At 44.5% G+C, this 11,227-nt stretch overlaps 1 non-coding gene across 1 annotated transcript; it reads left to right on the top strand.

Moving 5' to 3' along the window:
* Positions 1-10,060: 10,060 nt before the first annotated feature.
* On the top strand, positions 10,061-10,167 carry LOC138496843 (U6 spliceosomal RNA). Its single transcript, XR_011278309.1, has one exon. It is a non-coding gene; the product is annotated as a U6 spliceosomal RNA (small nuclear RNA).
* The last annotated feature ends 1,060 nt before the right edge of the window (positions 10,168-11,227 follow it).

Below are 11,227 nucleotides of genomic sequence, written 5' to 3'. Positions count from 1 at the left end.
AGATCTATGCTTTATGATTCTTGAATCAGAGACTGGCATTGAATATACCTGATTATGCCCACTTTACGTCCCAAATGTAAGCCTAGGTTGATGTCTGAAGTCTTGTGGCAATAAGCACTATCATGGAGCTTCTTCTCCAGTATGGTGTATTGAGACCAGAGAGGAATAAGGCATTCACAAGGAGCCCCTGTTTGTAGACATCATACTTGGGCGCATCCCATTTATCACCTGCAACATTGATGGTCATGATCATGCCACCATCAGCATGTGCATTACAATCTTGCTCTTGCACAAGTGGCACTTTCGGACTGTTCCATTCAGGTCTTTGAGGTTCCTTCTTGGTCTTGCAAGCCTTTGCAAAATGTCTCCAATTGCCGCACGCTGTGCACATCTTGGCTGTCATATGACATACTATGGAAAGTTCCCAGTGTTCCACTGAGGCACACCAGAAGCATTCTGACCTCTTACGTGTAGGACGAGGGTTCATTTGCATTCTCTGTGTCTTCACATACCTGATGTACCCTGTGGCTCAGGTAGATCCCGGGTATCCTCATCCTCTGCCTACATTCTATTCTGCTCCACTGTGTTTTGCTAATGTGACGGCCAGGTCTAAGGTGGAGTTCTCTTTGTGCAGCATCCACAGTGTCTCGCCACTTTTCTTGTGACTGAATCTAACCATCAGTTGGTCCCTCATCACTTCCTGGATGAAGGCCCCACACACACAGGCCCTGGTAGGGCTTGCAGAGTGGCCACACATTGATCTACCATTTTCCTCCCCCCACCCCTGGGTTCCTTGGAGAGGGCACAACGTTTGCATTCTTCTTGCATTGGACGGGTGGACATACAGCCAATGCAAAGTGGAGAGGGTTAGGCCGACATGTAGTTCAAAGCGGGGTCTTTGAGTTCCTGTGCTCGTCGTTATCGCAAAGAAGAAGGTTTTCAGTTTTCAAATGCATGATCATTTTAGGGGGGTATGTTTCAATTTCTATTTGGGTGTTAATAAAGAAAAACCTTGGCAGGAGGGCATGCAGGGTGCCAGACAATATACTAAAGCCTTATGGACCAAGAGATGGGTCATTAGTACCCAATCCAAGCTATGGCCTGTGGAGAAGTTCGGAAAGGGTTACTATCCCAAGTGATAATGACCCCTCCCGTGGTCAATAGGGTATTAGGGCATAGTGCTTACAGTAATACAGGTTTTGAGCGGTGGCAGTGTATTAAAACATGTTCTTTTATTAATGGGCCAAGTACACAAAACATGTTAGTACATTAACTGGGGTTTCATTTTGTAATATTTAAATGGCTAGGTTCACAGGGTAATGATTCTAATCATACACTTGGATGAACTGGAACAGTGTTAACAAAAGCCTGCTATAGATGCAATTTTAGAATGAGTGGCTTTTCTTTACCAAAGTGAAAGCCTTTTTTCACGTTTCAGCTTTCCCTTTGTTGTGTTAAATTAGGTTGGAGTTTCTTGTTGAAAGAAATCTTGCCGGGGACGTTGCATTTATATTTCTTGAATGCAGATAAATGTGTTCTGTTGTTCTCATGGCGGCTTCTGAACTCAGAATATCTGGAATGCAGTCAATACCCCAATACTGTGCTTAGAGAGGCCCAGCTTCACCTCACTGGTGATGCCCAACAAGGTCAAAACACGTGCCTGGGGTTGCTGATGGTACTCTCTAAGTTCAGAGGAGAATTGCTTTGCATTTTGCTAATGGACTGCCCTTGTGGGTGGGACCAGACTCATATGAAAATGAATAGTTCTCCTCTATGAAAGGCACAGTGAGCAAAAACCTGGTTGCAACCACTCATGGGTGGGAACACATGCCCTGGAACAGGTTATTGGAGTCATGTTCGGGCTCAGTAGAGAGGATAACGCATTGTTTTAAATACCCATAGTTATTGACTGCATTCTGAACATTCTGATTGGCTCATAGCTCACGAATGACTTCCATGTGCTAATTGAGATTAGAAAAACAAAATACACCCCAAGGCGGTCATTAACAAGTCAACAATCGTAAAGACAAAGGCAGCAAGCCAATAAGACAAAGTGGAGAAATGGAAGGAGAACCAGTTGCCGGTTCTGATGGGCAGTGAGCGGTTGTTCCAGAATGTCAATAATTTAAGTACCATTGAATTCTGGGACAATACATGGCAGCCTGTAATACTATCAATATAGAAGCACGGAGAAACGTTTCTTATTACAGGCTAGTTATGACTTCTCAACTTACCTGTAATAAGAAAATGACACCACCGCAGCTCTGAAATGAGTTATTACCCTTCAGTTGTGAAGTCACAATGCCTGCTACTTAGGCCAGCAGAGAGCTGAACTCCAGCTAGCACTGCAGCACTAATGTTAAGACTTGACAAGCTTTTCAAATTCCTTGCTTGTAAAGTCGCAGTTTTTTGGCACTTTAAAGCTATTTATTGTCAAGAAACTGCTTATGGCAGTATGGTTAATATGTGCACTGCTGTAGCTTAACACATGTGAGCAGGAATCTGCAAGTTCTCATTTATTTTAAAGCACAAAATGAAGAACGATTTTCGAGTCATTTCATTAAACTTCTTATGCTATTTTTCTGCAACACCTTAGGACAAGAGCCCTGAATTAACGCGGATGGCAGTGTGTGGCCATGTACCGTAAGGAAAAACTACCCACTACTGCAAGTAAAAAGAACATTTGAAGTCACCTCGGAGATCCGCACCCTTATAAAGGAACCTGACCTCATTCCTCTGGTTGCTTGAGGAGCTCCTCAGTGACTTGCAATATCCTTATAGTGTATGGTCTGGGGTACCTTATCCCATATATAATAACACTTTACAAGTGGGAGGAATCTGGCTTTGAGAGCTATATGAACATGCAATAAATGTATGGGGTAAAGTAGCCCTAACTGTACATGATAAGGATATTGCAGGTCACTCAGAAGTTAAGTGACCATTCAGAGGAATGAGGCCGAAGGCTGGGTTCTTCTATAAGGTCAGAGATTGCTTATTGTTATATTCGGTGTGACACATGGTTGCACCATCATCTCCTTCAATCCTTGGTCTTTTGATCAGTCTGAAGCCAGAGATATTTAACTTGTCAATGGCCCTCATTACGACCCTGGCGGAAAGGGGTTTACGCCGGCGTAACCCATGGCGTACCTTTCCGCCCGACTACAAGTTCCCGTAGCGCCATGGTGATTTTTACGCCTGCTTTTTGCAGGCGGAAAAATCCATGGCGCTACGGGACTTGTCGTTAATTACGCCACCGTAATTTACGGTGGCGTAATTAACGCCTTCCCCACTCCCATTATACCCTATGGGGCAAAAATGGGAATGGGGAAGGGTAAATGGGGATTGGGGACTTACCGCCCCGCCAAGGTCGGAATGGGGCGGTAAGTCCGCCAACCCCCATGGCGGAGTTGGCAGCTTTGCGCCATGGACCATGGTGCAAATTGCACCATGGTTCTCCGCCAGGGTCGTAATGAGGCCCAATGTGTTGAGTTGCTTGTAGAATCTGCCGAGCTGGAAAAACACACAAATGCACGGCTTCGAGCCACCTTGCTTTCAAAGAGTCTATACACACATCCACATCTTTCTGAAAGTATAACCACTTACATTGTGCGGCGAGACTCAGACCCAGCATGCACCCAAGCCTCACACATAGTTTGGGGGTGGTTCAGCACCGCGTTTGGCGCCATCCTAATAAGCCATGAAATCATGCTGCATCTCTAAACAAGCCTCGGTACCAGAGAGGGCATTGTCACAAGTGTTGTTGTTGTGATTGCACATGACCATGAGCAGCGTAGGCTCTGAAGTCCCGCTTACGACAGTGGGTGCGTGAGGAGTCGCTGATGCACATGACCATTATTTCATCCAACTGTCCCAATGCAGGTCGATGAATTTGCGAGATCTGCGTAGATCGTCTTTACTGGGAACTCTTCACATACCATGGATCCTTTCATGGATTTCGACAAGAATCCAAGGAGAGGATGCTGCACCTTGAATGCACTCTGCTCCAGTGCAACCGTGGAATGATCTGAGTGCTAAATGCAATAATCCTCTCCCACAGAAGACAGCAGGCAAAGAAAGTGGCTGAATAAGAACTACCCAAGTACATCTACAGAACACTGCAATCTCAAGACTGCCCCCCCGCACCCCCATCCCACACTTCAGCAAAGGCTTGAAGTCCCTACTCTTCAGGGAATCATGCCGCATCTCTAAACAAGCCTCGGTACCAGAGAGGGCATTGTCACAAGTGTTGTTGTTGTGATTGCACATGACCATGAGCAGCGTAGGCTCTGAAGTCCCGCTTACGACAGTGGGTGCGTGAGGAGTCGCTGATGCACATGACCATTATTTCATCCAACTGTCCCAATGCAGGTCGATGAATTTGCGAGTTTTGCGTAGATCGTCTTTACTGGGAACTCTTCACATACCATGGATCCTTTCATGGATTTCGACAAGAATCCAAGGAGAGGACGCTGCACCTGGAATGCACTCTGCTCCAGTGCAACCGTGGAATGATCTGAGTGCTAAATGCAATAATCCTCTCCCACAGAAGACAGCAGGCAAAGAAAGTGGCTGAATAAGAACTACCCAAGTACATCTACAGAACACTGCAATCTCAAGACTGCCCTCCCCACCCCCATCCCACACTTCAGCAAAGGCTTGAAGTCCCTACTCTTCAGGGAATTTCTCGACAATCGTTGATCGCTCTGCTCAACCCTAATGCTCCCATTCTGGAGTCCCCTGCTTCTACTATCCATCGCAGCTCCTATGCTACTCCCACACCCCTACTCCTCACCTCTAGGGGGCGTACGCTCTGTACAGCACTCTGTACATTCCATCTAGGGTTACCTTTTCTAAATCCTGCACACGATCTCAGCATCTTGCGCCTGGGGCCCAATTCCGTTGGTGACGGTGCGCTATATAAGTACCTTTAACATAACATAACATAACATGAACTCACGACGGGAATCTGTTCTTGGAAAGGACAGATGCAAGATGTGAAACATGCAAATGGTGCAAAGATGCTGGATCGGCACAGTGAATCCGCTGTGCAGCAGCAGATCATTGCACATCCGATGCGCCAGGTTCCAGAATCCTCCAGGCAAACGTTCCCGTATTTGACCTCTCATTTGACAGCTTTGGCTAAAAATGGTTTAGCCGGAAAAGAAATTCCAGGAAATAATTTAGAAATTAATTCCTTTCAAAGGAAGGTGGGTTTCATGGCTCACTGCGGTGAACTTTGAACCCTAAATCACCAGGCAACATAGCACGCAAACACAGGGGAGGCATCCCTCTGGTCCATAAAGGTGCGAATAATTACAATCCATTGTCAAGCACAGCGTTTACCCATGCTTGCAACATGCATAGGCCAGCATGAATAGCAGTGTTAAGGTCACTAAGCGCAGAATCAGTGGTCAGGCAGTCAGTATAGGACATTCAGACTCAGTACTCTATACATCAGGCTTCCTCTGCCTTTTAAACCCAAGGGTGCCACGCTGAAACACCTGCTAATTGCCTGTGGGGGGCGGCAGGTTAACACGCACATGCTGCTGGGTCCTGTGCAGGCAATGAGAAACATTTGCACGGCAGAGTGGGAAACTGAAACGGAAACCCAGGTGAAATGACCTTTGCCCATCAGTTTCAATCTCTGTCTTGCAAAAAGGTAAACACCGCCTCAAGTTACGTTTGCTAATGGATTCCAAGAGATCGGCCTGCTCTCTAGCGTGCGCTGACTCGAGGTGGATTCCATAAGCATCCCATGGTTTTACGCTTGTCTGAAAACCTCATGCAAGTGCAAAGAAAGTGCTCTTCCAAAACGGACCATGAAAGCACAGTGGAGATGTCAACCTCTTGTATTGCGCCCCGTGCCCGCATTGGAAGCAAATGGAAATAGGCTGGAGTGGGAACTGGAGGCATAAAAGCAGTACGCCTTATATATACGACTCCATTTCTCACATCGCCCATTACAAAATGACCCAGCCATACCATTTTATCACTTACAGAATTGAACACATGTTCACATTCACCAGTCACAGTGCTTTAAAACATTTCTCGCGTATTTGGAAATGCACAAACGAGTGGACTGCTTCAAGTTAACTATATCCAGGTGCTTTTAAACAGTGCAATTCATGTATTTATTTATTTATTTGTCTGTGTACTGGCGTTTTTAAAGCACTTTTACCCAAAGTGCTTTTCAATGAGATAAAAGAAAATGACTGCAAAATAAAAGTAAATGCAAAAACACAATGATAGACTATAGACAGATTAATTAATTAACATATTTATTTATTTAATTTTGTTGGTCATTTATAAGGTGCTTATGCAACTAAACAGTGTTTCGAAGCGCCACAAGGCAAAGGGGAAGGGAGCATGGGAACACATAATCAAACAGCAAAAACAAAGAAATGGCAATACATAAACAAAAAACAACTTGCTGGCTGCACTACCACTGTTTGAGACTTTTTATTATTTATGAATTAATTTATTATTTATCTGTATTCCTTGCTCAGCACTTTCCACTTCTCCCCCCTTCCATGCACTTTTCTCAATGTCACTGGGCCTAGTAAGATCACTGTTTTGTTATCCCTTGTTTGCCTCCATTGATATGAAAATATCAATATCAATGCTCCTACTAGGCCTTGTGACATTTGGAACGTGCAAGTGCAGAGAGAGGGAGACGGGAAGGGGGTGCGGGGGTAAGTGCTGGAGGGTCCCCTAGTGGGGAAGTGCCAGGGGGCCTGATACAGAAGCAACAGGTAAGTGCGAAAGGTGGTGACAGCCTGGTGAGAGGAGGGTTGACCACCCATCGGAAAGTAAGGACCTAGGACAACCAGGCAAGTGAGGTCCCAGGCAAGTGCAGGGGGAATTCAGGAAGGTGATTGGATGGAAGCCAGGACCCAATATGGACTCTTATAGGGCCTGGCCGCCAATCTCAGCTACTGTGGGGATGGTTAGCACGGGAGGGAGGGAGGGAGATAAGAGGACAGAACATTATTAAAATTAAGACAGAAAAGCAAGAGACAAATGTCCTTTTTAAAGGCTCTTGAAAATAATCAATGTAGGGGAGAGACGAAAATCCAACGCAGGAGCATTCCATAATTTGGGAGCTAGAAATTCAAAGGAACGAAAACAGGATGGGGTGCAAGGAGTGGGAGGAATAGTAAGAAATAGACGAGAAGCAGAACAAAAAGAATGAACCGTGAAATAAGATTGCCAAGAAAGAGAATGAAGAGATGTGAAAACGAGACAGAGAAAGTGAAACTGAAAATTCTCAGGAATAGGAAACAATTGAAGTGGATCAGGAATGACCCGAACAACCCAAGTTCAATATCAAGCCTAGAGAATAATTAAGAATAGAGCCGGGTAATTGGGTAATCCAAGAAAGAGTGAAGAGTAGTAATTCAACCAAGAAAGAACTGGAGATTGGAATCAACAGTTTAGTAGAGGAGAAGGTCAGAAGATGAGAACTTTTTCAAATATTGAACCGCTGAAAACGACAGGTGCGCACAACAGAGAAAGATTGCTCATCAAAAGGAAAAACAGAATCCAAAATATAACCAAGGTTATGTGCATGATTAGAAAGAGGAAGTGGAGGAAACGAAACACATGATGGGGGGTGTAGCAGAGTGAAGCAGGGTCAAATAAAATGTCTGTCTGTTGAGTTCGGTTTAAGAAAGTGATCACACATCCAAGAATGAATAGATCGAAGAGAAGATGAAAGATGGCCATTTAACGAATCAGCAAAGGAAGGACAGGAAAAGAACACGTGAGGGTCGTCGGCTTCTAAAGGAAGGTGAACCCAAACTGGCTGATTACACCAAGCAAAGGAGTGGTATAGAGAGTAAAGAGCAGAGGAACCAATCCTGATCCCGGAGGGACCCCAAAAGGAAAGGAAGTAGATGAAGATAATGAACCATTCCAAAAAACTGAAAAGGCAGATAAGAGGAAGAGTAATCTAAAGCAAGGCCAGGAATTCCAACAGAGGCATTGTGTGAGTGCAACAGTGCAAAAGGTGCAACATGCCTGCCCATTGGGTCTGCAAGCTGACCACAGCACTGCATGCCAGCCCTAGATGTACCCAACTGGTTGCTGTTTCTTTCCCGGACCCTTGCTGTTTACCATCTGATGCAGAAGTTCTATCTGCCTTGGAAAGCTGATGCATTCTGCCATCTCAGCAAATATGTGTGCTGCCATAAAAGGTATCAAAACTCGGCATGTTGTGTATGGTAATTTTTTTGAAACCTTTGTTGCTAGGAAACATAAGCAGGCTCTGAATAGTGCTTTTCCTGGGGTGACCCAGCGTGAGAGTCCGAAGAGATATTTTCTCTCATCCCAGAATTCTGATGGGGAAAGCTTTGGGGCCTGGTTCACAGAGCGTTTTCCAGTGGGATTGCACCAGTATGTGTGAATCAGGCCCACAGTTGTGTCCGTACATTTGGAGACAATGTGACTGGCTGGTAAAATGTAAAATTACAAGTGATAACTTACTACAATAAAGAGGAAGCCAAACTAGAGGGGAAATACCGCTGGCAGTAACCTAATACCCAGCGAAAGCACAACTGAACAGACTTTGGTAGGGCATAGAAACGCTATTCAACAGGAGCAAAGAACAGGGAGACATTTTTATAGAACTCCATCATGGATGACCCTAAACTGTCAAAATATGTAGCACATTCCATGCCCAGAAGTGCAGGAAAGTTAAGGAGCAATTAAAGGAGGAAGTAAATTTCAGAGTTGATAGAAACCACTCTGCCGCGGACTACACTCCCAGTTTCTCTTAGCCACTGTTATCAACAACACGCAGAGAGCGATGAACTTCGGTTGTGGGAGTCTTGTATCGGATGACAAAGTGTTGGATGTCTCCACCTATCAAGTCCTTTTATACGCACTATTCACAGCACTAGTAATACACTTTTATAATGGATGCTGACGACTAGCAACCGTTCTGTGTCTCTTTAAGTGCCAAGGACGAGTATGCTCGTCCTTTTTGCATAGACTGGCATAATAGCCTGGAAGTTAAGGGGTTAAGGTAATGAAGATGACAGGGGAACAATATAGGCTGTTAGAGTCAGAAACAAGTCCATGTGGAAGTTTCAAGCATTTGAAAGACCAACAGTTTCGAATATATTGGAGACGTGCTATGGTCCCGAATTACCCCTCACCCCTGATAAAGTGAAGATGGAAACATGTAGGGACGTAATATGAGAACTGTCTATTTATGCGTCCGTTATCACTTTCCTGATTGAACAGCATATGTAAATTATAATTAGGAAAGTTGTGATGTAAGTTGTGAAGTTTATCACATTGCAGAAGTATTATGTAATAAAATATTTGTTTTAAATATTTTTAGCTGTTAGGGACATATTTTACCATATGGTTTTATAAGTGTTTTCTTTTACTAAATTGTTGTGTATGTATGCATGGACTATATGTGTGCGTAGTGAACATTCTGATCAATTACATTTCATATACCATTGAATGCATTAATTGTAGGTTGCATTGCACACGGCACAATCACTACTAATTTCCTACGAAAGAAAAATAGAAACATTTCAGTTTTGTGCAGCATCTGGGAAAGATTAGCAATTTTTCAAATTCGTTGGTATGAAACTACATTTCTTAACCAAACGTACTATGGGGTTAATTTTGTAAAAAGTGTAATCTGCATGGAGGGGGCTGCCGTGTGTGCCACTTTCTTTGTTGTCACTCTGAAGTACACGCAATGCATGCACAACTGGCGAACCCGGATGTATGTAAAATACTGGCCCTTCATAGGGCAAACAATGGTAAATGCACCTCACCCTCTGGAGGCAGCTGATGTGGATTCGTAGGGAATCCGCTAGCCTTTATCAGGTGCTAAATTCCAGCGGATTCCACAGGGATACCATTTAAGCAATGCATTCACGTCAGCATCAGATGCTTGCGTTAATGCTTTCCTTTTTCGGCAGACAGAACAGATGGAGGAGGATCAGATGTTAATTCGGTTCTGTGCCCCGGCGGTGCCTGCCAAAAGGAAGCCTCCACCCCCTGAAGCGGTCAATCATGCTCAATCATGCTCAATCATGTGCTCGCTTCGGCAGCACATATACTAACATTGGAACGATACAGAGAAGATTAGCATGGCCCCTGCTCAAGAATGACACGCACATTCGTGAAGCGTTCCATAAGAAAAAGAAAAAAAAATCATGCTCAATCATGCTCAAGGGGTTTTATACAGGATTCACCACTCCAGTGCCTTGGAAATTGAAGGCTTTAGAAATGCAATTGATAAGCATTTAAACCTATTGCCATGATAACACATGTTGCTAACAAAAGGGATTCCGGGCTATTTTATTGCAAGAAATGCACTGAGACCTGTCTTGCTAACCCAGAAGATCTGGGTAAATACACTCAGGCCTGTCTTGCTAACCCAGAAGTTCTGAGTAGATACAGACAGACCTGTTTTGCTAACCCAGAAGATCTGAGTAAATACACCCAGACCTGTCTTGCTAACCCAGAAGATCTGGGTAAATACACCCAGACCTGTCTTGCTAACCCAGAAGATCTGAGTAAATACACCCAGGCCTGTCTAGCTAAACCAGGAGATCTGGGTAAATACACCCAGGCTTGTCTTACTAACCCTGAAGATCTGAATAAATACACCCAGGCTTGTCTTGCTAACCCAGAAAATCTGAGTAAATACACCCAGGCCTGTCTTGCTAAACCAGAAGATCTGAGTAAATACACCCAGGCTTGTCTTGCTAACCCTGAAGATCTGAGTAAATACACCCAGGCTTGTCTTGCTAACCCAGAAGATCTGGGTAAATACACCCAGGCCTGTCTTGCTAAGCCAGAAGATCTGAGTAAATACACCCAGGCTTGTCTTGTTAACCCAGAAAATCTGAGTAAATACACCCAGGCCTGTCTTGCTAAACCAGAAGATCTGAGTAAATACACCCAGGCTTGTCTTGCTAACCCAGAAGATCTGAGTAAATACACCCAGGCCTGTCTTGCTAACCCAGAAGATCAGAGTAAATACACCCAGGCCTGTCTTGCTAACCCAGAAGATCAGAGTAAATACACCCAGGGCTGTCTTGCTAACCCAGAAGATCTGAGTAAGTTGAGCCCCAAACACAGGAGGACAGGGCGTGTCTCTAGATGAACTGAACCAAAGCAGTGGGCTGCGCTGTAGGTCAATGTTACCCTCCAATCACCACTTTCCACAAGATTCATGGATGCACATCTCTGAAGA

The sequence above is a fragment of the Ambystoma mexicanum genome, chromosome 10, assembly GCF_040938575.1.
Source record: "Ambystoma mexicanum isolate Mex_15411 chromosome 10, UKY_AmexF1_1, whole genome shotgun sequence".
Lineage (NCBI taxonomy): Eukaryota > Metazoa > Chordata > Amphibia > Caudata > Ambystomatidae > Ambystoma > Ambystoma mexicanum.
Note: the sequence above shows the minus strand (reverse complement) of the source record. Positions and strands in the feature narration are given on the sequence as shown.